General features: G+C 45.0%; 1 protein-coding gene and 1 long non-coding RNA gene across 9 annotated transcripts in view; one reads left to right on the forward strand and one right to left on the reverse strand.

Moving 5' to 3' along the window:
• The window catches only part of fhit (fragile histidine triad diadenosine triphosphatase), a 1,241,405-nt gene that overhangs the window by 21,679 nt on the left and 1,191,900 nt on the right, over nt 1-27,826 (reverse strand). The window lies entirely within an intron of this gene.
• LOC144681726 (uncharacterized) lies at nt 10,138-17,300 on the forward strand. 3 transcript variants are annotated; one of them, XR_013576830.1, is made up of 4 exons: nt 10,138-10,277; nt 11,286-11,401; nt 12,870-13,018; nt 17,240-17,300. It is a non-coding gene; the product is annotated as an uncharacterized LOC144681726 (long non-coding RNA). The 3 variants fall into 3 exon arrangements; XR_013576829.1 differs by lacking the exon at nt 17,240-17,300 and having other exon boundaries at nt 12,870-13,087; XR_013576831.1 differs by lacking the exon at nt 17,240-17,300 and having other exon boundaries at nt 10,138-10,273; nt 12,870-13,087.

The following is a 27,826-nucleotide window of genomic DNA, read 5'->3' on the forward strand; positions in this document are numbered from 1 at the left end:
CAGCAAGTCGCTGTTACATCACAGGTTGTGGAGGAACAGGGCAAGCCGGACAGCAACTTCCAGATTTTCGCATTTAACTGTGCATGTGTGGACTCTGGAAGTTGCTATCTGAATTACTCCAGCATAATTGTGAGTGCTGTTAGCCTCATCCTTATTCTTAATTTAAAAAATCCAGGCCATTGTGATTACTGTGTATTGAACACTCGTAAACCCTGTAAGCCTAGAGGGAGTCTTTGCTTTCTGCAATATGAGTCTTCACGACTGTGAAATGATTAGAAAGGATCATTTATATTCAACATTTTTAAGTAAATGAATCATTTTATTCATATTGGCAAGAATGCTAATTCTTGAATATGGAATTCATTTTCCATTTTTAATGTGCTTTGGCAATATTGAGTATTCTTGGGTCAGTTAGCACATGACCAGATGTAAAACAAAGCTATTTGTCCCACCAATTTCCATTGAATCACTCTGTTGTTGCAAAAGAACACCCTCTTCTGCTTGGTGTAACATTCCCATTTTCTACACCAACCATTCTGTGACTTCTCTGAATGAAAGTATTAACATTGTGCCAATTTGAGCATTTCTGCATTATTCAACTGGGAATTAAGTGAGCTGAGATTGCACTCATTTCATGTTGGACCCTAACAACCAACATAGAAAGGAGACTTCATCTTTAAGTCAGTGCTGGATTAAAACATAGGTCTTGGACATGAAAGGGGAGTTTTCTAACCCACAGTTCCCACCCACTTCACTTTATCTACTTCAGGGTGTGGAATGGTGCAGAAACTGAATGTTACATAAAATATTTGAATAAAGAACAACACATTTTATACACAGCAATTCAGTATTTTTGTGCCACAAGTTTAAATTACCTGGCAATTTGAATTAAATAAGTGACACAATAAAGTGCTAAAAATGGAATTACTCCAGATAATTTTCATTAAGTAACTTTGGATTAAGAACAGACTGGTTATAACAAAATACATAAATTACAGAAGTACAACATACGCAACATCTCGTAATAATCACCCTCAGGCATAGCACACGTGTAGCAAACAGCAAAATCTGACACAATTCAAAAAAATTTAGAAAGAAATGGAGATTGAATGATGCACTATATTTATTGGCCTCTCACCTCAGGGATCTGGTTCAATGTAGTCCAGGCTGATGAAATGCAAGTTCCCAGTTGCCTTTTGGGACAATACCATGAGAATGAATTTGGGCAATTAATCCAGCTCAGAGCGGTGTAAGAATCCTAGGAAATCTCTACCCTGGGTTATCTTGCTAACCAGTGAAAATTAACTGAAATTCTATGACTGATTGTACACTTCTTTAACTTCATTGTTACACTAACTCCTATGCTGAACGATATTACTCCTGCTTATAATGCACCCTGGGCAAAAGCAACTGAGAGTTGACTTGAAGAGGAATTGTGGTTTGGGCCTTCATTGACCAAATGTTTTGACCCTGAAAGGTTTGAAAGGGACCAATTCGTAAAAAGCAAACTTTGGCAGAAATCAAGCAAGCTGTGAAAACAGGTGGCTGCTGTGTGAGAATGAAAAGAGAAACAACTTAGCAGAATCTCAGAGGTCCACACATAGGTAGAGCTGAGACAAAATAATTGGGTGCCAAGTTGTGGCCCTGTTTTAGAAGTCATAGATAGATAGAGTCATAGAGGTCTACAGCACAGAAAAAGGCCCTTCGGCTCATCGAGGCTGCGCTGGTCAAACAAGTACCTAACTATTCTAATCCCATTTTCCAGTACTAGGCCCATACATGGCACCACAAGGATAAAAACAAAGAACTGCGGATGCTGGAAATCCAAAACAAAAACAGAATTACATGGAAAAACTCAGCAGGTCTGGCAGCATCGGCAGAGAAGAACAAAGTTGACATTTCGAGTCCTCATGACCCTTCAACAGAACTAAGTAAAAATAGGAAAGGGGTGAAATATAAGCTAGTTTAAGGTGGGGGGGTGGGGGGGTGGGGGAAGATAAGTGGGGGGTGGTGGTTGTAGGGACAAGCAAGCAGTGATAGGAGCAGATAATCAAAAGATGTCACAGACAAAAGAACAAAGAGGTGTTGAAGGTGGTGATATTATCTAAAATAATGTGCTAATTAAGAATGGATGGCAGGACACGCAAGGTACAGCTCTAGTGGGGTTGGGGTGAAATAAGACTAAAAGGGCATAAAAGGTATAGATTTAAAAATAATGGAAATAGGTGGGAAAAGAAAAATCTATATAAATTACTGGAAAAAACAAAAGGGAGGGGGAAGAAACGGAAAGGGGGTGGGGATGGAGGAGGGAGTTCAAGATCTAAAGTTGTTGAACTCAATATTCAGTCCAGAAGGCTGTAAAGTGCCTAGTCGGAAGATGAGGTGCAGTTCCTCCAGTTTGCGTTGAGCTTCACTGGAACAATGCAGCAAGCCAAGGACAGACATGTGGGCAAGAGAGCAGGGTGGAGTGTTAAACTGGCAAGCGACAGGGAGGTCTGGGTCATTCTTGCGGACAGACCAACGGTGTTCTGCAAAGCGGTCGCCCAGTCTGCGTTTGGTCTCTCCAATGTAGAAGAGATTGCTTTGGGAGCAACAAATGCAGTAGACTCAGTTGGGGAAGATGCAAGTGAAATGCTGCTTCACTTGAAAGGAGTGTTTGGGCCCTTGGACGGTGAGGAGAGAGAAAGTGAAAGGGCAGGTGTTGCATATTTTGCGTATGCATGGGGAGGTGCCGTAGGTGGGGGTTGAGGAGTAGGGGGTGATGGAGGAGTGGACCAGGGTGTCACGGAGGGAACGATCCCTACGGAATGCCGTCAGGGGGGGTGAAGGGAAGATGTGTTTGGTGGTGGCATCATGCTGGAGTTGGCGGAAATGGCGGAGGATGATCCTTTGAATGCGGAGGCTGGTGGGGTGATAAGTGAGGACAAGGGGGACCCTATCATGTTTCTGGGAGGGAGGAGAAGGCGTGAGGGCGGATGCGCGGGAGATGGGCCGGACACGGTTGAGGGCCCTGTCAACTACCGTGTGTGGAAAACCTCGGTTAAGGAAGAAGGAGGACATGTCAGAGGAACTGTTTTTGAAGGTAGCATCATCAGAACAGATGCGACGGAGGCGAAGGAACTGAGAGAATGGGATGGAGTCATTACAGGAAGCGGGGTGTGAGGAGCTGTAGTCGAGGTAGCTGTGGGAGTCGGTAGGCTTGTAATGGATATTGGTGGACAGTCTATCAACAGAAATTGAGACAGAGAGGTCAAGGAAGGGAAGGGAAGTGTCAGAGATGGACCATGTGAAAATGATGGAGGGGTGGAGATTGGAAGCAAAATTAATAAATTTTTCCAGGTCCCAACGAGAGCATGAAGCAGCACCGAAGTAATCATCGATGTACCGGAGAAAGAGTTGTGGGAGGGGGCTGGAGTAGGACTGGAACAAGGAATGTTCCACATACCCCATAAAGAGACAGGCATAGCTGGGGCCCATGCGGGTACCCATAGCCACACCTTTTATTTGGAGGAAGTGAGAGGAGTTAAAGGAGAAATTGTTCAGTGTGAGAACAAGTTCAGCCAGACGGAGGAGAGTAGTGGTGGATGGGGATTGTTCGGGCCTCTGTTCGAGGAAGAAGCTAAGGGCCCTCAGACCATCCTGGTGGGGGATAGAGGTGTAGAGGGGTTGGACGTCCATGGTGAAGTGGAGGCGGTTGGGGCCAGGGAACTGGAAATTGTTGATGTGACGTAAGGTGTCAGAGGAATCACGGATGTAGGTGGGAAGGGACTGGACAAGGGGAGAGAGAAGGGAGTCAAGATAACGAGAAATGAGTTCCGTGGAGCAGGAACAGGCTGACACGATCGGTCTGCCGGGACAGTCCTGTTTGTGGATTTTGGGTAGGAGGTAGAAGCGGGCCGTCCGAGGTTGGGCGACTATCAGGTTGGAAGCCGTGGGAGGAAGATCTCCAGAGGAGATGAGGTCAGTGACAGTCCTGGAAACAATGGCTTGATGTTCAGTGGTGGGGTCATGGTCCAGGGAGAGGTAGGAGGAAGTGTCTGCGAGTTGACGCCACAAGCGCACATCCAAATACTTCTTAAATGTTATGAGGGTTTCTGCCTCTACCACCCTTTCGGGCAGTGAATTCCAGATTCCCACCACCCTCTGAGTGAAAAAATTCTTCCTCACATCCCCTCTAAACCTCCTGCCCCTTACCTTAAATCTATGCCCACTGGTTATTGATCCCTCCACCAAGAGGAAAAGTTCCTTCCTGTCTACCCTATCCATGCCCCTCATAATTTTATACACCTCAATCATGTCCCGCCTTAATCTCCTCTGCTCCAGGGAAAATAACCCCAGTCTATCCAATCTCTCCTCATAACTAAAACTCTCCAGCCCAGGCCACATCCTGGTAAATCTCCTCTGCACTCTCTCTAGTGCAATCACACCCTTCCTATAATGCGGATTCCAGAACTGCACACAATACTCTAGCTATACAGTTCCAGCATAACCTCCCTGCTCTTATTTTCTATGCCTCGGCTAATAAAGGCAAGTATCCCATATGCCGCCTTAACCACCTTATCTACCTGTCCCGCTACCTTAAGGGACCAGTGGACATGCACACCAAGGTCCCTCTGATCCTCGATACTTCCTAGGGTCCTACCATTCATCGTGTATTCCCGTGCCTTGTTTGTCCTGCCCAAGTGGATCACCTCACGCTTATCCGGATTAAATTCCATTTGCCACTGATCAGCCCATCTGACCAGCCCATCTATATCCTCCTGTAATCTAAGGCTATCCTCACTATTTCCCACCCTACCAATTTTTGTGTAATCCGCGAACTTGCTGATCAACCCTCCTACATTCAAGTCTAAATCGTTTATATATACCACAAACAGCAAGGGACCCCACACCAATCCCTGTGGAACCCCACTGGACACAGGTATCCAGCCACAAAAACACCCCTTGACTATCACCCTCTGCTTCCTGCCACTCAGCCAATTCTGGATCCAATTTGCCAAATTGCCTTGGATCCCATGGGCTCTTACCTTCATTATCAGTCTCCCATGCGGGATCTTATCAAAAGCCTTGCTGAAGTCCAAGTAGACTACATCACATGCATTGCCCTCATCTACACATCTGCTCACCTCTTCGAAAAATTCAATCAAATTGGTCAGACATGACCTCCCCTTAACAAAGCCATGCTGACTGTCCTTGATTAATCCCTGCCTCTCCAAGTGTAGATTAATTCTGTCCCTCAGAATTGCTTCCAATAGTTCCCCACCACTGAGGTTAGACTGGCTGGCCTTTACTTTGCTATATGGCCAGGCACCAGCATTGAAATGTTTACAAGTTGATAAGAGTCCGAGCGTGGGAAGCAAGAGATCTTAAGAGTTTGACCTGGCTTGGCCAGGCAAATGGGTAAATGACATCTTTTGTAGTTGGGCCGTTACAATAATAGTGAGGTAATGATTTGGTTTAATCTGTTTCCACATTCTTTCCTGTGTAAACAAAGTATAAGAAGCGATTCGCTGAGCACAGAGATGGTAGGGGTACTACATGTCACATTGACTGATGCAATGGTACCTAGGGCGCAACAAGGGTGTAAGATCAGGGTGTGGAGATCACTTCTACCCAGGGTGTAATGGTAATGCCGTTGCACTTTGATACTACTGCTGAGACATTAGCATGTGTCAAGCCTTTCTTACACTGAAAAAAATCTAACCACTGACACCAATAAGTGTATCACTTTAAATCATTTGGAACTTGGGAATAAGGGGCTAAATTGTTAATTTACTCTGATACCCCAATTCCAACAATGGGTATGGGCCTATAACACAGAACTGCCATCAGTTCAGGGTTAGTTGCCATGAAATTGGTACTGCCCCTCAGAAAGGCCAGAAGATGGTTGGTATAGGACATAGGAAAATATTACAATACCAGGTACAGTATGTGAGAATATTGATATGTTTTAACATTGCTTTGGCTGTTAATAGAGAAAAAAAACTATAACATGGGCTGGAATTTTGAGGTTGGTGGGCAGGCACAGTTGGCAGGACCGGGAGTGGCCGGGAAACGGCCCACCACCTGCGATTGCCCCCGACCGCGATTTCATGCTGGCAGGCCAATTAAGACCCGCCCAGCATGAATCACAGCTCTTCACTGATTGGTAAGGGCTGAGCGGGGGCAGGGGTCTGTCGGCTGACGGGTCCAATGGTGACCCCGGCGGCCGTTTTAGAAATGGCCCAGGCAGCCCCAGAAGGGCTGCCACGGAAGAACGTATCTTCTGCGTTGTCTTGATGGAGGCAAGTGCAGCTGGAGACGCCAGGCAGAAGGGCAGGTCAGGTGGGCACTCGGCCCCCCACTTTTCGGGTGGGTGCCTCGTGATCCTGCTGGAGGAGGTGGCTGCCAGGAGGGACACCCTTGTCCCCAGAGGCGGGAGGACGAAGCCACTGCACCTCACAAAGAGAGCATGGGAGGAGGTGGCAGAGCTGGTTAGCAGCCATAATGTGGCGCAGCACACATGGGTGCAGTGCTGGAAGTGGTTCAATGACCTGCTGCACTCAGGAAGGGTGAGTGTTGACATGGGTCAGTGTGCAGAAGTGTTAAGGTGTGGCCATCCCCCTATGGACCTCAGGGGTGCTAAAGTCTGAGTGCCAACTGTCAATGAACCGGAGGTGGCCAAGGGGATGAGCCCTGGCTGCTTGGACAGAGTGCCTTTTGCGGCTCGAGGGCCGTAGCTCGGATGTGCCCTCTGAGGTGTCCCTCAGCTGGGGTTGGCTGCAATGGCGCTGCAGGTAGAGAGTGGACTCGTCAATGCTCCTTTGTCCTTTCAGGGGAAGATGGGCCATAACCAATCAGAAAGACCATGTACAGGCAGAGGCCTGCCAACCTGCTGCTGCTCCACAGGTTTGAGCAGTACGCCCTTGATCTTGAGAGCTGGCATGCAACCGGGCATGAAGAGGCCTGCAGCTATTGAAAAGCCACCCACATATGGCTGATCTGGTAGGTAGAGACTTAACCATGAGCCACCCTAAAAGTGATGTGGTGCTGCCTGTGAAGCCTGGCACTGATGACTGCGAGTGCTGACCAAAGCAAGGTAGGCAAACAATACCCCCTTCATTCCTTGCCACCTGCCCTGCATAATGCAGCCCCACACACCCAACTTTCCCCCACTTCCTAGGCTCTCTGATCCCTCCCCATCCTAAAAGTCTGGGGCTTACCTGTCTTCAGTGGCCACCATTCTTCTTCCGAGGCCCTCCTGCAGTCCCAGCAGTGCCCACTATTGAGTTCTAGCATTGCTGGGACTACTGGAGCTGCTGGCAAATCAGATTGGCCAGCAGCTCTCAAGGGTGGGACTGCCTGTCCACTGAAGGGCGGAATTCCAACCTTGAGCTTGTTTAGCCCACGCCCAGCCTACTACAGAGGGGAGGATAGTCTGCCCTCCCACCCCTCCACCAATAAAATCCAGCCCCTGGTTACGGTGAACTTGGTTTGAGATCGCCATATATTCTCATAATGCTGGTTGTCAGTAGGGATGCTGTGTTTGGGTTGTGTCTTATACTGTGTTCTACAAGCAATAGGGTTACTTGGTGTTTCTGGTTGTGATATTGGTCTGATTTGGCATCTGTTTCGTTGCACTGTCATGCCATTTGGTGTTCATATTAGATATGATCTCAGCTCTGGACATACGCTGACAATTTCCATCGGATTTCACGTGCCATCAGTTGGGTGCAGTGCTCAAACATTTTGTTCATGTTTAGGTTGGATAATTCTTTGCCCACCTGCTGTTCGTGGGTATCTGTCTCATCTTCCCCCATTTTCAATTAAGGCATCTCGTACTCCTGGGAGTATCAATGAGTGATGACTGGGGAGGGCTGTTTGCACTTGTCTGCCAAATATTAATTCTACTGGTGTTCCACAGAAAGCTGAAGTTTGTAAGTTTGGCGGAGGTCGCTTAAAACTGTGACATAGCCAGATGAATCAAGGATGGTATGTTGGCTCTCTGGTGCCAGGGTCAAGGATAGCACTGAGCATTAAAGAGCACTCTGTGGTGAGAGGATGAACAGTCAGCAGTCCTGGCCCATATCAGTACCAACTACATAGGCAGAGTCTATGGAGCGAGGGAAGAAACTAGCAAGCTGGACCTCAAAGGTAGTAATCTCTGGATTACTCATGGTGCCACACTCTTCTGGCCTATCTGAGGGACCTTACCAATTTCATGCTCTCCAGAGACTCACCAAGTCGCCTTCAATGCCACCTCCAAAACCCATGACCTCTACCACCTAGAACAGTTTTGTCCAATAGGATTACGATGCTCACCAAATTTACAGAAATCAGGCCACATGATTTTAAAAATTGCAAAATCTTTTGAAAATAGCTTTGAGATTTTAAACTGTCAGCAATCAAGACAAAGCCATGAGGACAGCTCCAAAAGAGTTTGGCAACTCCACCGTTCCTTAAAGCAAGCCCACTGTGTGCACTTTCAACGGGCGGTCACAATCTGTTAACTGAAGGGTTCTGTTTCTGACAGTGTGCTTCAGTTCATTTCAAAAAAACAAATTTCTGCAAGAGAAACTGTCTCTATTTTATCAGAATTGACATACTCGGAGACTCAGAGAGGGAAAAGAACTGACAAATCTCTACATATTGACTTCTGCACTCTGATTCTTGCCTTGTTTATTCTCGGTGAAGTGCCATTTTTGAACACAGCATCTGGACATTGATGGACCTTCAAGGCTGAAGAAATTCAGATGTTGCTGCACCACACCAAGCTTGCCAAAATTGCACATTTCAACCTTCATTGGCAGCCATGCATCACTCTCCATTGCTTATGCACCTCAACTGTTTTGCTAAAAGTGCTAATTACCAGCTAAACAAAGCCAAGTTCTTCAGTTAGCATCCCCTGTGTCACTAGATTCCCCAAGAAAATTTCAAAAGCACTTGGACCATTGTTCTCCCGAAGGCTGGTCCTGTTTTCGCAGTGCCTTACAGAGCAGTCCTGTAGATCTAAATGTATTATCGCTTAGAGACACCCAGAGAAAACAGGAACAGAGAAGGTAGCAAGAGTTAGACTATTTTTCTCATTTCACTGAGCAACTGGCCCTTCTGCTTCCTGGCTGTTTGAAACTTGACAACTGAACAATATTCTGCTAAACACAGTTGTGACCGATATGTGACTCCTGTCTAATAGCAACATGGTTGATTCTTCCTTACTCAATTAGGGATAGATGACAAATAGCAGTCTAATGAGTGATACCCATTCTCATAACCGCCGCTGAAATTTTAATGCAGAGAAAGGTGAAATCCACACCACTGCAAATTGCTAGGTTGTTGTGGCAGCAGCGACTGCCATCACTTCACTGCTGATAGCAATATATGGCCTATGGCAATAGATTGTTAAATAATCTAGAGTTTCTTTGAACACTTTGGGGATTCAGGGCACTTTCAGCTTTTTCTGTCTTACTTCTCATCCTGTTTTTACTGACCCCTTGTACCTGCAACCCTTCTTCACTTCGAAAGGAACATAATTGGGTTGAAGACACAAAGTGATTCTGTGTTCTGATGCTCCCAGCAGAAGTGATGCTCACATCTTGGGAATTCACTGACAGCCCATGATTTTCTGTCCATTAATTTTAATGGATAAAAAAATCATAGCCTGTGACTGAAATTTCCAGAGATGCACTCCCCAAAAGCATGAGGTCACTGAATGACCCTTTCCATTTTAGCTTCTAACATAAATGTGCCTCTGTTTTTGACTGACAGGAACTAGTATTATAAGGATAATAGTTTCTGTGTCCACCATCCTTAATTACTGGCTAGGGGCAGAAAAGGCTAACTAATTACACATAGGTAACATTCAAATGGCAAGCACCATAATATGTGCTGCACTGTCCTTTTATTTTTTGACCAGCTACCTTATTTACTTGAAAAAAACTCATATTTGATCATGCAGTCATTAAAACTTTCATACTTTAGATATCTTCTGTGAACTGAACTATTTGTTCTTTCAGAGATGTGAATTGCCATATTTTATAACATCAACTTTGAAACTTCAGAGGTGAGCTTAAAATAGGCCTCCAACTAAAATTGTCACTGGGTGTCGATCAGCATATTTAAACACTACCCTGCTGACTTGGGGCTGGTATCCTGCTCGCCTGCTCAAAAGAGCAGGTTAACATGGGGACAAGGCAGGAAGAAAGCAAGATCAGATCGTTTTAACTACCCTGAAACCTAGTTTCCACCATGGGCCATGTGTAAATTCATTTCAAAATGAAGCAAAACTTTTGACAGGGTAGGTGAGTAGTATTTTGAATGGAATTACCTATTTCGATTGCTAAAATATTGTTATCAACAAAGCAGCCTTATATGAAAGTCTTTAGGCAAATTTAGAGCACATTTTCGCTATTTTAGATCAAGTCAGTTGTCCTCCAAATGATTGGAGCTTGTTATTCAGAATTATATATGTAACATCACAACGTAGTTTTAACCTTCAAAAATTGCTTGGAACAAAAACTGTGCCACAGTTGGTTATACTAAGGAGCAACTTCAGGTGGGATATCTTCTTTTTATTCTTTCATGGGATGTGGGTGTCGCTGGCAAAGTCAGCATTTGTTGCTCATCCCTAATTGCCCTTGAGCTGAATGGTTTGCTTGGCCATTTCAGAGGGCAGTTAAGGGTCAACCACATTGTGAGAGTCTGGAATCACATGTAGACCAGAGGTAAGGATGGCAGATTTCCTTCCCTAAAGGATGTTGGTGAATCAGGTGGGCTTTTATGACAATCAGTGATACTTTCATGGTCACTATTACTGAGGCTAACTTTCAATCCAGAATTATTAATTAAATTCAAATTTTAAAAAACCTGCTTTTCCTCACATCTCTATGGCTGCATCTTGGGATGTTTTTCTATGTTAAAAGGTGCTGTGTGAAAAATGCAAGTCATCATTTTATGACCTCAATGAACATAAATTAATTTTACTGGAATTTTCTCCTACAAGCCACATCATAAAGGTAGTGGCGCCAATTTTGATTTTTGGGTGACAAACCCGTGGAGAGTACCAGCCAGTGTCCCATGCCTGCGGTGGAGGGGCAGCCACAATTTTGAAGTCACGACTCCACTTACATAAAGCTGATGGGCTGCAGAGTGCCAAATGTGGAGTTGGACTGATTAAGGCTGGCCAAATTCGGGCTGCCTGGCCTCCCTAGCAGGAATGCAAAGAGAGGGGAGAAGGGAAGGTCGAAATTGTGGAGTGGGTGATCTGAAGCAGCAGAATTCCAATTTATTTTTAAATTTATTTTTGCCAGACCTCTTTGGCTTCATTGCCTGTGGAACCGAGCAGAGTCTGCATGATGCATGCTTCGACCAGGTTGAACCTAAACTGGCAATTGGCTTCCTCAGATCCTAATGTGCATACTCAAAGGTACTTTTCATCAGAAACAGGCAGGTGCTTTGGGTACTAGGGTATAAGCCCACTTCAAATTTTGCTGGAAGTATAATTGGGGTTAATGGGGCAGTTACACTACAAAACTCATTTTGATGCTGTTATTGTCCAGTGAACTGCAGGCAAAACAAACACAGCCTTCTGGGTCTGTGATTTCTTGCTAATGAACAAAGTGGAGTATACAAATCATTGAGATGCACTCTGCCTACTGAACATGCTGAGCTGTGTGAAGGTGCTGCATCAACTCAATCTGGTTAGAACTGGAAGAAAAGTGAGCTGAAGTGTGACTGTAAGATTTGCATCCAGCACAAATAGGAACTTGTACTTGTGTTCTCTCCACTGAGCACAGCTGTTAAACAAGTATATTCAATGTCCTCATGTCAGGATAGACCTCCTCTATATTGTAAGATATCAGAACACAAAATACCATTTTAATGATCCAGTAGGGAAGCTTAGGTACTGTGCATTTAACCTCCCTGTGCCAAACCTTTGGTATCAGCCAAGCCATATGTGGGGAGCTTCTGGGATTGTCTCCAGCACAAAGGTAGGGAGCATTATTACAAGTGTCACCCCAAACCACTCTTCAGCACTTGCAAGCTTATCCTCATAACAAACAGTACATTGTAGAAATCTTCACAGCAACATGCTGTGAAGGGAATCAGTGAAGCTGCCAGCACTTTCAATCTATAAAGAGTAACATCCTACCGGCAAAACCATAGATTATTCCACAGACCTGCCGCAGGATCATCTGCCCGTGTAATTGTCACGTTTATGGATTTTACTAGCCATTAATTTATTAAATCTGACATCCTCATACAAATCTTCCATTTTTTTATTTATCCTAACGTCCCACTTGATGCCACACTACAATTACAATATGATTGATCAAACACAGGCCACTATGCTTATAGATTTGTGCCAAATATGTAAATATTAGTCAATATTTATTAGTCAAGATTTATTTCACACATTGTGCTGATTATAAAAACAGATGCTTTGTTCTTCAATGAATGGTTATGAATACAACACCTCACTGGAAGTTGGATAACCAGGGGCGAAAGCAATGCCAGATTAATCACTGGCTAAATACTCTAATTGCTGCCATGCTCCAATTGTAAGCAGTTTGATTTTGAACAATCAAAGTTATCCTCAGGCTGCTTATAAATTTCAACCAGCAGAGAGCATTGACAATTATTTTGTTTATGTACCAGATTTCATGTGTCCATGTCGTATTGTGTTTTGTTTCTGCTGTTGATTCTGGCAGTACATTTTCTTTAACATTTATCAGCACAACATTTATATCTGTTTTAACAAGGGGCCGCTAAATATCTTTGTTATTCAGATGCTGATTGACTGACCATGCTTTCCCTGGTTTATTTATTTAAACTGTGGCTTTTCTTCATCTCAGCAGTCATGTCTGAAACGTTTTTATTGTTTGTGTCAACAGGGTGACAAAACAAAATGGTAACAAAAGCTCATGACGGGATTGGGTATTAAAATATTTTCCTGGGAGTATCTGGTCTGCAGATTGTCAACAGCAGCTATTAAAAGAACTGAGGACAAGAACTGGAGTGAAACATCGCTGCAAATAAGGAGGTGTCAATATGTCATAGATCTTTTAAGCTGTGAAATTTTAAATATTTCAGCTAAATATAACACAATGAACATTCTGCTGAAAATCCTTTATAATGCACACTGGCTGGAAGCTGTCAGTTCACTCAATCACAGGTGGACCTGTTTAGTTCATATACATCTCAATGAAATTCAAGAAATTAATGTTCATATAAATTTGTAGAATCTCAAATTTGCTGGATTCAGAGTTCAAATAAAAAAAAGCTGATGAGTAAATGGGGAGGCTGCCATCTTAGGACCACTAAAGTATCAGACACATTCTGTCATTAAATTACCAGATACCAATGTTGCTTGAATTGTCAGGGATTACATATATATTCCCCCATAGCACCAATGATCCTGCAGATGACTAGACTTCCTGGGAAATTGGGTGCATACCTATGAAGCCACAGCAAAACTGATAAATTACCTCTGACATTTCAGTAAAGCTAACATCATTTGCAGCAGTCTATCCCAGCTGCTGACACATGTGAAAAGGAGTATTTAGCCATCAATTCAGTAGACAGCTGATTTGCAGCCACAGTCAAGGAGTCTAGTTCTCTGTGCTGATGCATCTATGTGCTGTAGGCATTCTCCTTTGCAGAACTCTTAATGCATACAGTATTTTAAATATCAGTAAAATTATCCATCACTGCCACAGTCCTATAGAGTACATCATACCCGGCTCCAAGTATATCAGGCTAATTCTGATATAGTTTCCTCAAATGCACAGGGATATCACAGCAATTAAAACAGCATTTGTCCAGGAACCATGGACTGGTCAGAGAGGATAAGAACTTGAAATTCTTCACGCATACTGCTTTTGATCTCAGATCTGTTGTTATAGGAACCCATCTCAGAAAGAAGAAGGAAAAATAGAAGGTAGTTGCCTCCACAAGCCCTTATCAAACACTTGGTAGTTGTTAGTCATGGACCATCACTGATAGAGGACTTAGAGCGAATGATTCCCTGGCTGGGATAAGAGCCCGCTGGAGGTTGAATCTCGTGAGAAGGGTAGTAAGAAGAAACTAATCAAATAATAAGAAAACAACATGAAGAAAAATAATACTAAACATCCTGGAAACCACTTGAGTCCTTCTTAAAAATACAGACTGTGCGCTGGCAATGTCATCAGGCCATAACTGCTATTTTAACCAGTGGTGTGACTGGGGTAAACGACTACAATTTTCCTGCCAGGTGAAGAAAGTGGGAAGGAGAGTCAGGGTTGGAAGAGGCCCAGAGGTAGGTTTCCTTAAAGTTTTTTTTCCTATTTTCCTTGAGCGTCTCATAAGGAAAGTTTAGGTCTCCAATGTCCCACAGCTCTGTTTCCACTGATTTCAAGGCCCTCCAGGAACCTCACTCCACCAACATCCTGCCCAGCCCACTGGGTAGCTGCTGATTCCTGCCCATTTTAGGTGAACAACTGATCGCAGGCATGCAGATGGGCACCAGAAGTTAAAGTCACCTGAATCTCACATTATCATGGTTAAGATGTTTACAACTGCCTCGCCTAACCACCTGAAAATCAGGGATTCGAACATGAAGAAAAACAGATATAGTGGATAACCAGGTAGTTTAAAAGGTTAACTTAAGGTTTGGTTTTGCACAGTTAACACATACACATGCACAAATGGAAATTCTACCCGCCTTCAAAAGATACTGACATATTTCAATGGAAAGCGCAGAATGAGAATGAGCAGAATTAAACAATTTTTGGCGACTCACGTATCTACAATGGCCCAGTTCAAGTCACATGGAATTCTGATTTCTTAGTTTGTATACTAACATGGCATCACTCCTTACACACATTATCAAATAGGTCTCACAATGTTCAGCATTCCTGTGTGTAAAAATGTGTAATCTGCTGAGGGAAGAGGTTTAGCCAGAAATTTTCAAGTTAATGAATTGATAAGAGACCATTTATAAAGAGACAGTTGTCCAAGTTGTAAAAAGAAAGTTAGTTCATTATACACCAATTATAAAATATAGTCAACTTGTTATATGAGCTTCATAACCCATAAGCAGCTGGTCACTTAAATAGGTTTGAATATGAAAGCATTTACTACCGCCTGAATTTTGAGGTCATGGGGTGCGCGCGATTGGCAGGCCCAGCAGTGGCCCCGGAGCGGCCGGGAAACGGACCCCCGAGCAATCGGCCCCTGAACACGATTTCATGCTTGTTGGCCAATTAATGGTCAGCCAGCGTGAAACGCGCGCTGAAAAGCTCAGCACTGCCAGGGTTCGGGGGGAGGGTGGTGGGGGGGAGAGGGCAAGCGACGACGTCACCACAGGCACGGGTGAGCACTGCAAGAGGGTTCCCTGAAGGCAAACAGCTGCCTCAGGGAGCTGCAGACTTCCAAATGATAAAATAAAGATGTAAAAAGCTGCAAAAAAATGTCCATGCTTCTCAATCTAGCACCTGGAAGCATGCGTCATGAAAATGCTGTCCACAGATATTAATTTTTATTTTATTTCATAACGGAGATTCCATCCTGCCCTTGGATGAGGTTAGATGAAAAATGTAAAGGCCGCTTTGCCAATTCGCCCATCCACCAACCGTAAGGCTGGACGAGTCGCGAGATATCACAGGCAATTGCGTTGTTAATGGGCTTAATTGCCCGTTTAATTGTCGGCAGGCGTGCTTCCAACTTTTGCCGAGCAAAATATTGCACGAGTGCACGATGATGTCAGGACACTTGCCCGACATCACCTTGTGCGATTTTATGCCCAATCGGGTGGAGCGCGCGCTCACCTGAGGGACATAAAATTCTGCACTACATTTTTTCAAAAAGAAAGCAGCATAAAACAGTAAGCAGAGTTTTTTTCATGCAGTTTTAATCAGTCACTAAACTATAAAATCACATCATTCAATTCAGGGCTTTTTAATCCATTTTTAAAATATTGAGGTACACAAACTTTTATTTTTCTTCAATTATGTAAAGAAATTGAAGGTTTTTTTAGAAATACTTAATTCCCTTCTGTATCCATCTCAATTATATTTTTCACTCGATCTCTTCCACCACCTTATTTTCTATTCTTCTGAATTTCATTTCCCTGTTATATTTTGACTTTCTTTGTCCAGATTATTCATCGCTTCAACACTTTATTTTTCATCATCATGGTTTAATCTTCATTGATTTTTATGCTATTTCCTGTTTCTGTCTTCCTTTTGTCTTCTGTTTCAAATGGTGTTTTTATTAAGTAGCTGAGGCATTAGGTGAAAGGATGTTTGGATCAATTATTGCCAACGATGAGAAAACTGGGAGAGAGGCCAAAAGTGAGGAACAGAGAGACCTCTCTTACACAGTTAGCTTTCAAACTAAGTATATTGTTAATTTAATATTCCAGTCATTGAATCCACCAAAGGCACGTTGACTCACAGAGAAGGACAGCTTCCAAGCCAATATTTTAGACCCATGCTTAAAATAAGGAGCTTAAGTTCCAATAACGAACTAATGAAGATAGGAGTGAATGTTCTATTATGCACGCAATATAAAATACTCCATTGTTGTAACTGTACCTTTTAAAAGTGATGCAAAGTGCTTCCACAAACTAAATCCATCAGCTGCCACAAATACACAAGCCCTTCTCAGGACAGCATGTCAAAATGCTCAGTTATACATAAATGGACATTCCAGACCAAGCAGCCAATTTATATCTGACAAGCACATCACACTAATGACTCAAGTTAAAACTGACTGCTGAGAGAATCTGACCCACACAAGTCACAGACGTGACTTGAGTAACATCAATTGAAATGAAATCTCAAAAGGTATAGTGACAGTAATGTAGTCCATTTTGAGTAATCTAAAAAGGGCATCTTTAAATTTTTACCTCATTGTCCTTTAATTCCTTAACTTCTAACTCTTTGTAGTCATTGCACAGCACTTGACAGGGATTCTCTTTTTAATTAAATTTAAACTACCAAAAAGATTAATGAGAAATGGTAGGGTTTTGCAACATTCTAGTAAAATGTGCATTGCATTAATATTTTGACTAGGAAAACAGAGTGTAGATAATTTAGAGGGGAAGAGGTCCAAGGTCATGAATAAAACCTGGAGGGATATGGTTTATCATCATTTTTTTCTGAATTTTGTTAGAGATCATCACTTTTTTTCTGAAAAAGGCACTTACCTTAAGAAATGTCAAAAAGCTATCTCCTGTCTTACTCGGAAGCATTGTAATTGTAATTTTAACCCCACCCAGCCAGTGGAAACAGAAGATAATGGGAAGAGAATCCAAGGTCAGAAGAGGCCCAAATAGGTAAGTGTTCCTACTTTCCACGTGGGACCATGAGGAACAGAGGTGCTCCTCTACAAAATATAAGGAGTGTTTTCGGACCTCCAATGGCCCAGCCATTCCACCTCTCTTCTGGAAGATGTTCCAAAACCCTCTCCCCTGATTTACCTGAGGTCTGGCAACCCTCCCTTTAATTCTGGCCAGTGAGTTGCTGTGTAAAACTTACACTCCTGCCTGCCCACCTGCCAGCTGTCACTTCTCACAGGCTGACAGTTGACTGGGAGGCAAGTAGATGAGGCCCAGAAGTCAAAAATTGCCCATGTTTCATATTGCCGAGGTTGGGGAAGGGGGGAGGGGTGGGGTGGGGTGGGGTGGGATTTACCTTATCTGCTCAAAGTTAGAATCAGATCTTTAGTCTTCCAGTGGCTGGTCTTTCATCCCCTGAAAAGTTTTATATGTCTCAATGAATAATTTTTGTGGTGACATAACCACATCATTGATGATAATTTAACCAGAGAATTAAAATGACAGTGACTTTATTACCTTCACCTTGCACACCATTTTGCAAGAGGAGCCAGAATTAAGTTTTTAACAATGAAATTTCATCCAAACTACCAAGAACCAATAGGACTGATCTCTGGACCTACCTGTGCTGGATTTTACATTTTGATAAAACACTTAAATCATGAAGAATTACCTTTAAATCAAACTGGTTACGTTTGGTCAAATTTTCATGATGAAGCTCAGCCAAAGGGTATTTGAATATTTATATGAACACTGACACTGATAAATGCCACAAAGATACATTTTGGCTGATCACATCAAAGTAAATGCATAGTTGCTGCTATAAATATAACATCATGCCAAGTTTAATTAATAATCTTGCCCACGTAAGCAGTGTGAGTGAATCTAATGTATTGGTTTTATAGCACTGTTATGCTATCATTACACACCAGTGCATATCCACCATTAATCTAATGTTCCTTTCCTAATGTACTTCAGTGTTCCCACTTAATTCTTATAACTGATACTTAAAAAAGGTATTTAAATATTTGGGGATAAAATAGCACTTGTACAAATTTGAAATGTCTAGAATAAAAAGCCGCTTAACTAGATGAGACATGATAATTGGAGTGATAGGTCATTGCAACAAAACAATCGAAGGTATATAATGACTTTCCTTTTTGCAAATGTGACTTACTAAGAGAAGAGAAATGATAGATTATGGGAATTGAATATTTGTCGGCAATGCATCAAGCACTTTATGTTTAGGTATAAATTAATTTAGATTAAATATTTGGCATGATAGTATGGTCTCAACTTAATTTCTGAAGAACACTTTCTGATACATCAGTTTTGCATCTCCAAAATCTTTTCCTTGAGCATGATATATTAGCCTAAGAAAGACTACCAAAGGTAAGACTACTAGCATTGTTTACATAAAGCGTTTTCACTAGGCCTGGTATTGCTTCACTGAGCTTTCAGGCAAAGCACTTAGAAAATTAGTCAGTTCTTTCACATATTAACATGTATGCCCAAATATATGCAGAGCTAAATTTGGAGAGTTACTGAAACGTACAACTACTTTCAAACTTAAATCTGTAAAGTTGTGTCTGCAAGGCAAGCTTCCAACAGATTTTGGGTGCATGCTGTAAGTTAATTGACACGCATTGGAATGAGAGAAGGGCACTTGGCTGTCATTATCTGTGCTCTTCAAACTTCCAACATCTGTATACTATTATTCTACTTGCAGAAAATGTGGCACATCACAGGTGGAAGGAGAATCTCATACTTTCCAGCACCGAAGCAGATTTGAGAACACCTTCAAAATCCCAGATAAGAGGCCATAAGAAAATGGAGCGTGGAAGAGCTGGAGGCCTTCCTCAAGCTTCTATGTAGCACTATTCAACTCTTAATGTTTAGTTCCCTTCTCACTTGCTCCAATGGGCATACTCAAGATGTCACGCTCAGTTAGCATGTTGTAATATGAGCCCTGTTTGTAAACATGCCTTGAAGCCAACACTGATACTTGTTAGCTCTGTAATTATAACCCAAATGAGTGGTCTGTCAATATTGCCAGTGGTTTAGAAGAAGCAAGGACCTAAGGTCAATTACCCAAAGATTTGCAAGTACCAGTAAAACTACACAAAGGTGCTCCTATACAGTTAGAGTGTTAGTAACACTAATGAGTCACAGTGCACAGCTGAGAAGAACCAATTGGTGATTGCAGAGGAGGAACAGGAACCTGCTTCCTGAATGATCATACAGTTGCATCAATTCTTTCCATATCATTGGGCAGGTGCATTGTGCTGCAATTGCTATTCAGTGTGAAAGGAGATGAAAGTGTTGGCCATGCTGCTAAGTTCAGCAATCTATCTGATACTTTTTGTGGGTGACATATTGGCTAGTACTTCAGTTGATCACTAATCTAGCCAGAAAGGAAATGAAGACAGAAATGTTGAGGAAGGAGGTGACCTTTACCAGGTGGCCTGTGGCAGCTGGCACAGATCCATGTGTAGCTCCCTGCTGACACGAGTATGCAGAGCCAGTTCCCCTCAGTTATAGCCAAGTAGCTGTGCCTGAAATAGGTGGTGGTATGATGAGTGTGAGAGTTCTCTGGGTTTGGTGCCTGCTGATACCAGTAACATGCACTCCTTTATCTTATTCTAGATTAAACATGACATACCGCATTTGGGGCACTTTAAGGCCATCAGTATGTCCTTCCCTAAATGTCATGCAATTAATAATAAGCTTGTAATATTTGAACATTTGACTGAAATAAAATACCAATACGAAAGCACATATTTAATTTTAACTTGATGGTGACTGCCACAGGATGCTGTAGCTTATGTTTCAACTTCTCATCACTCCCTGGGTTTGCTTGAAAGTTCATATCATAAGAGCCCTTTTCATCACACATTTTGTCTTGTTCTTCCTGTTTTGTTGTTGTCCTATATGTGTTTCAATTTCAGTAGAGTCTCCAGTGAATTAGCAGTAAATAAATATTTGTCTATTTTAGGCTCCACATTAGCATTATCTACAGTTATGTCAGAAAAATTTAAGTTAAAAGCCGGAATATTTTTTTAAAAATGGATAAAAAGCCTCTGCCCCTTCAAAAGACCTATCATGTGTAGTTTCTTGTAAGTCCAAGGCAGATGGGTGAAAACAGCACCCGCCATGAGCTGTTTTGAGCACTGTACACACTTTAAATGTATTATTAAAGTTAAATGAAGCTCATGCCCATGTTGGCAACAACCAGGCCATCTGGATTTGTGCCCAATTTTTAAAATGTGCCACCAGCCATGCAAAATGGAAAATATACCTCATAAAGTGAAGGCTGATAATGCAAGTCATGGTTTTTGGAAAAAATATTCAAGTCAGTCTCATCTATGAAAGTTTCAAAGAAAAAGCATTCAGTGCAAATGTTTTTGTTAAATAGTATAATCTTAGAATCTATGGGACACAGAATGTATTCCATGTGAGATAATAAGCTGATCTAAATGCCATAGCAGAAACAAAGAAAAATACAAACCACTGTGATACCATTGAGCACTGGGTGGCAACCACGGCAACTCCAACTATCAGCTTTTTGTTTCCTCTCTTAGTATCTAAATAAACAAACCTGATTTCTATATTGACTGAACCCCCCCATCATAGTCAAGTGATAAAAGACACATAGGTGGATTTACAAAAGAAACAAAATATATCATTTATACTCACAACTAACAGCTGAATTTTGTTTTGTAGAATTACATAGAAATTACAACATGGAGACCTGCTATTTGACCCCATTACTATTAGCAGTGGTCCTAATCTCTTTTTCCATGCCCTTTCACACCCTGTTTCCACAACCAACTATCTAACCTATGCTTAAATGTCATCATGGTCTCTGCATCAAGCACTAACTCAAACACAACCTCATAACTCCTGGGTAAAATGCTTACGCCAGCCTTCTGTCTGAAACCTCTTACATTCAATCCGGTATATATCTCCTCTCACTCTAGACCACTCAATCATTTTGGACTGGATGTTACACTCACCCACCGACAGGTTTAAAGGCGGGAAGGTGGGAAAATCCAGCAGGCAGTCTGACAACCACTTACCCGCCTGTCACTGTCCCCACAGCAATTTTACCCACAGTGGAGGTGGTCACATAAGGGCTTTATCCCACAGCCACTTGGATTTAACCAGGGGTGGGAGAGGCCCATGCCAAGTGCCCAGCCTGGTTGGTTTTTCTGGAATGGCTGATGCCAGGCAGGGGAATGAATCCCTCCTGAACAAACCCCCTGGGCCCATTGAAGGGCCCCCTCCAAGTTGTTATCCTACCTCTCAGGTTCCCCTCACCCACTGGCTCTCAAACCCTAGCCAACCCTGTTGTGTTATGATGTGCATGCACATTTATGGAAGCCTATCTTAAATTACTGCCAATCATTACACACCTCAATGTATGTGATGTATTAGTCCCATGACTTGTAGGCAGTCTGCAAGAAGCAGTGATTCTGCAAGAAGCAGTGATCGAGGTCAGGCGTGTGTCTCACAGACTCCTTGTGAACTTTTTCTATATGTAGTCTTATGTTCAAATAAAGAACCCACATTTTTGTTTCATCAATACTTGTGTATGATAGATACGTTTACATCAAAAGGAAGAAGAACTTTATATGGTGACAGGGCGGCAGCACGGCTTTTGAACATTTGACTGAGCAATGTACAAGCCTCAACCCTCCATATGTAACAGAAGAGCTGGCGTGAAAGTGAAACAACTATCAAAATTCACCGGGCTGAATTTTGCGTTTGTCGGGCGGGCAGGCCTGACCGAATTGGCGGTGGGCGGGGAGCCGATCCCCGCCGCCGAAACGGGCCGTGCCGCCATTTTGCACGGGCGGGACAATTAAGGCTCACCCAGCGCATTTCAGACTCCCGTGTTCATCGGGAAAATTAAATCGGCAGTGGGCGTGTTCAGACAGCTGGTTCCAATGGGGAACCGGCAGTCTGTATAAAGAACGGCCAGGCAGCCTCCTTTAGGCTGTTGACCATGGCCAGCGACCGGGCACCACAAGAGGTGAGGGCAGAGGAGGAGGAGGGCAGGCTGCAGGTTAGGCCAGTGGGGGGGCCACCGTGCCCCTCAGTTCTCAGATGCCTGCCTTGCTGTCCTCCTGGAAGAGTGTCCAACCATCGGGAAGTCTTGTTTCCGGAGGATGGGAGGAGGAGGTTCCCCCCACGTGACCAGGCAGGCATGGCAGGAGGTGGTGGAGGCTGTTAGCTCTCAAGATGCTGTGCAGCGAACACAGTGCCGCAAGCACTTCAACGATTTGTTGCGCTCTGGAAGGGTGAGTACCATGTCAGCCTTGGACATTTTACCCAGCAGATAGCCTTAGCCTTTGAGGCCCCCCCACCCCCACCCCCACGTCTTAGTGTTGTTACTGCATTGGGCATTTGGCGCATGCTGGGTGGGCAGATAGTGACCATGCTTACATCAGCCTTAGTGGTTGAGGAGAAGATGGGCTCTCCCCGCAGCATATGTTGGTGTTTGTCGCATTTGAGTAGTCTGGGGGCAACCTGCAGGGGAGGCATCTAGACACATACTCAGAACTCCAACACATGTCTTATTGATGGTGATGAGATGGTGGAAGGGGAGCCTCAAGGTGTCGTGGCCAAGTGCCATCTGCTGGCCTTGGCGCCGCACCTAGTTGCGCCCCCTTGCCATGGGCGCTAAGACCCGTGTGTTATTCAAAGTGATGGATGCCAAATGTGTCCAATGTGGCCGTTGGGGGAGGGGGTTGGGAGCAGCCGTACTATCTTCTGGGGACTGATCATCAGTAGTGTGGACAGGAGCCGCTGGAGGCCTCAGATGGGCCGCTGTGGTTGGGGTGCGGTGTGCGTGTGTAGAGTACATGAGCAATCAGCCCTAATAAATGCTCCTCTCTGTTCTGCAGGCAAAAACTGAGAGCAATATCTGGGAGCATCAGCAGACTGGTGATGGGCACGCCGTGCTGCAGTACCTCACCACTTATGAGGAGCAGGCCATGGAGCTGGGGAGGAGGCAGGTGGCCAGGTCAGCAGGTGTTGGCGACGCTGGGGTGCAGTGGCCAGGTATTTGAGGGCCACAGTCCCATCCACTCTGTCTCCCCACCATCCAAAGCACTGATGGTTGCTGCAATTGTTAATGCAGCAACACTGCTCATTCACAGACTGATACAGTCAGACGTGTGGGTCATACACAAAGGTTCCTCGGCCCCTTGAGGATGCGCGTCTCTAGCACCTTCCAAAGTCGCCTTATCCCATTTGTGACCACTATCCCCATGGCCTAACATGCCATGGCATTGCTGCTGCGCATCCAAAGACTTATTGCGTCTTAGGAGGGTTTGTACCTCCACCACCCTTTCAGCCAGTGCGTCCCACATTACTCTGTCCACAATGTGCTCAGCAGCTCACCTGTCAACCTCATGGCACTCAACTTAAATAAATGCCACCATGTTAGTCATCCCTGTGCCAAGGGGAAATGCTGCCTTCTGTGCACCTGGTCTATGCCCCTCATAACGGTATGAAGGTCAGTAATGTGACCTGTCAATCTCCTGTACTGCACGGCAAACGTCACAAGTGTATGCAATGTTTCCTCATAACTCCAACTCTCCAGGCCAGTATGCATCCAGGTCAGGAACTTCGGCACTCTCCCCACTCCAATGCCATCCCTCCCATGAAGTGCAGGTCACAACTGAATGCAGAAGTGTAGCTGTGGCCTCGACAGCGTTTTCTGCACTTGCAACATGACCTCCCTTTTCCTACATTCTATTCCTCAGCTAATAAAGGCAAGTCTGGCTTCGACCTTGTCAAATGCCTTATGTTCCTGTTCTGCTACCTTAACAGGTCTGCCCAGCAAGGTCCCTGTAATCGTCCTTACTTTCCACGGTCCTACCATTTCTCCTGTATTCCCGTACTTTGTTTGTCTTGCCCAAGTGCTTAACCGCACACTTATCCACATAATATTCCATGTGGCATTCCTTAGGCCATCTGACCAGCCTGTCTGTATGCGCGTGTAATGTTTGGGCCTCTTCTTGACTATTTACCACCCCAGCAATGTTCGTCTCCTTAGGTTCTTGAAGGGTGAGCGACTTATGAGGCTGGGGGGAAAGGGATGAAAGGTGTTACTGACTGAACGCTAACTGATGCACTGTCCTTGTTGTTAATTTCACCACCGCATGGCCGCCACCAACAAGTCCAGAGCCCCCCCTCCACACCTGAGGGCCAACACTTGCAACTTGCATCACATCCTTTCAGCGAGCCAGGCACCAGCGCAGCGGCAAACACTTTGGTGGGGATTATGACGTCGGCTAATGTCCTGGGGCACAGTGGAGAGGGCACTTCACAATCGCTGGAGGGGATGGCACGGACAGAGAGTGCTGATGGCGCCAGCAGCCGGAGGACTGCAGGGGACCAGGCACATGCTGAGTCGGACAGAGATGATGTGCCTCTGGAGATGTCAGCCATGCAGCAGTTGCAGGACAAGCGGCAGGGTGCGCGGGAGCATCTGGCAGGGTTGCATGAGGGTGTGCTTCACTTGGTCTCTGTGGTGGAGGAATCCAGGCAGAGCGTCAGTGATGACATAAACCTCAGGACAGAGCTTCAGGCTTCCTCCATTGAGAGATTGGCGAGTCTCATGGAGAGGGTCTTCCAGCGAACTGAGAATCTTCTGATTGGGTTACACTCGGACCCGCAAGCCCTCACAGCGCTAATGGCCACAGGTGGTCATTGGCAATGTGGGAGATGTTCTGGGCACCAAGTGTCGCCGCTCGGTGCCCATCCATCTGCGGTGAGCAGGGAGGTCGAAAGGGACCTCACGTCGGTGCAGCAGCTGCCTGTCGTCACTGTGAGCTCCTCTCAGGGCGTACCGGTTGAAGGCAGCAGCTCCTCCGCCCCTCTGACAGTTACTGTTGCATCCGTTGAGGCTGCGACAACTGGGGAGGTGCCAGTTCTATAACTGGCCACTCCCTCCCAGGCGGGGCCAGCACAGGCTCCAAAGGCCAGAGGACATCCGCCAAGGTCATCGAGACCAACAGGACAGCAGAGTCAGCAGCCTGTCTCACAAGCCACTCCGAGTGATGGGGCGGCACCTAGACGTTGCACCCGCAAACGTAAGCATAAGGCACATTAGGCACTCTACGTTTTGTCACTGGTTTTGTGTTGGCCCTAGATTAGTGAATATATCATTATGTACGTCAGAGCAACGTTTGTGCTTTATTTTGGTGGGAATAAAGTCCACCTTTCTGACCATGGCTGAGGGTGTTTCCTTTGTGCTGCATTTGTATGTTTCACTGACATCTCATGAGTGTTTGAGTGGACATTGATGTTTCTGTACTAAGCCCTTAGTTGCAGCTGATGAGGTGGAAGATGTAGCACCTAAGTGCCACGTGTGGAAGCACCAGGCAATGCTGGTCCTGCTGATCCATGTGTGTGGAGCTAGCTGAAGGTTCGTTGGATTAAAGTGTCTCGGATGTCCCTGCCTCCTTGGTGTAGTAGTGGGTCGGCCCCTGATCATTGCCCTGTGCTTCCTCATCCTCTGAGCCACTGCTGGATTCATCATGTGCAGCCTCATCCACTACGTCAAGGTCTTCATCATCAACTGCGTCCCCCCTTTCCAGCGCAAGATTGTGCAGAGCGCAGCATGCTACCACTATCACAGAGATGCGATCTGGGGGGTACTGGAGTGCGCCCCATGAGCGGTGCAGGCAACGGAAGCTCATCTTGAGAAAACCGATGGCTCTCTCCACCACAGCCCTTGTGGTGCCGTGGCTCCTATTGTAGCGCTCCTCAGCTTCTGTTCTTGGATAGCGGAGAGGCGTCATGAGCCACCATCTGAGGGGATAGCCCTTATCACCCACCAGCCAACCATCCAGCCGAGCCGGAACACTGAAGAGCGCCGACACCTGAGAGTGTCTGAGGATGTAGGCATCATGGGAGCTGCCTGGGTACGTTGCACAAACTTGCAGAATCTGCATCCTGTGATCACACACTATCTGCACGTTCATGGAGTGGAAGCCCTTCCTGTTGACGAAGGCACCAGGCTCACCTGCTGCTGCCTTGATGGCCACATGTGTACAGTCTATTGCAACCTGGACATGGGGGAAGCCAGCAATGGCCGCGAAGCCTCTGGCTCTCTGTGTCTGACTTGCCTGGTCACAGCAGAAGTGGATGAAGGTCAATGCCTGTCTGAACAGAGCGTCTGTAACCTGCTTGACACAAGTGTGGACAGCTGATTGGGAGACACTGCAAAGATCACCCACCGAGCCCTGGAAGGAGCCACATGTAGAGAAGTGGAGGGCAACTGTGAGCTTCAGAGCCGCTGGCATGGGGTGTCCACACAGTTAGGGGAGATCTCAGGGCCAATCATCTGACAGATATAGTTGACTGTCCCCCTTGACAGTCGGAGCCTCCTTCGGCACTGCACCTCAGTCATATTGAGGTAGCTGCTTCACCGCCTGTATACCCTGGCAGCAAGATAGTGGCGTCTTCTGTGGCCCCTTGCACCTTGGACAACCTCTTGGACCTGCGCCCCTTGTGCCTGCGCCTGGCCTCCCAAAGGTGGCTCCCCTGGAGGCTGATTGTCCACTCCTGGCCCCCTCCTTATTCTATCCCTCCCTTCCTCCTCAGAGCAGCTGCCTCCAATGGAGATGTCAGAACCCATACCCAGGCTAAATGGAGGCCTCTGGAAAGCTGCAGGCCCGATAAAGATTACTGTCTGCAGAGTGCTGAGCTGAAGCATCAAAGTACAGAGAAAGCTATTGGAAATCGATCTGAACTGCTACCGATCACACAGGCAAGTTTAAAACACTTTCTGCATTAAATACTTCAGAAAAAACAGTTACAACCCCTCTGAGCCCACATATCCTGCCCGTGGATGAGGTTTGTTAAAAAATCAGTTACCTGCCTGCCTGTTGGGCCCGTGCGCTGAGGCGAAGATCACACGGGCTCCTCAAAATCGGCTTCGATTGCCGAGTTAAGGGCCTTAACAAGGCCTTTAATTAATGGCGGGTGTGCATCGTGCTTCATAGCGCGCCTACCCACCTAAATATCGCGATGACGCGCGCTGACGCCGGGACGCTCATGTGACGTCAGTGCGCAACATTTTAAGCGCGACATGCGGGCTCCGTCACCCGCACGTCAGCCATAAAATTCTGCCCACCGTGTGTAAGGATTCTGTAGCTTTGTAGGGATTCTACACAATGTGCCTCTGCTTTGGTAACCTTTGTTCCAGCAAGCAGGCATAGGATCCCAGTAAGATTGTTCAAATCTGAGAGAGCTTAATTAGTAAAAGTCTAATTGTTACAAAGTTTAAGCAGGAACTGAAATTAACAGCAGACTGCAGACTTGTCTCATTTTAAGCAGAACGAACAGAGAAGAGAGAATCTATTATTGCTGAAGCTAAATACTGCAAAAGAAAAAGGTCATCCATTAACAGATCCTTACAGCTAAAAGAAAATTATATAAGAATCCTTTTTCACTGTTTCACTTACCCTTTGAAGTAGGCAGCTCCATTTCACACCAAAATTACTGTTTTGT

The sequence above is a fragment of the Cetorhinus maximus genome, chromosome 6 (assembly GCF_964194155.1).
Source record: "Cetorhinus maximus chromosome 6, sCetMax3.hap1.1, whole genome shotgun sequence".
Classification (NCBI taxonomy): domain Eukaryota; kingdom Metazoa; phylum Chordata; class Chondrichthyes; order Lamniformes; family Cetorhinidae; genus Cetorhinus; species Cetorhinus maximus.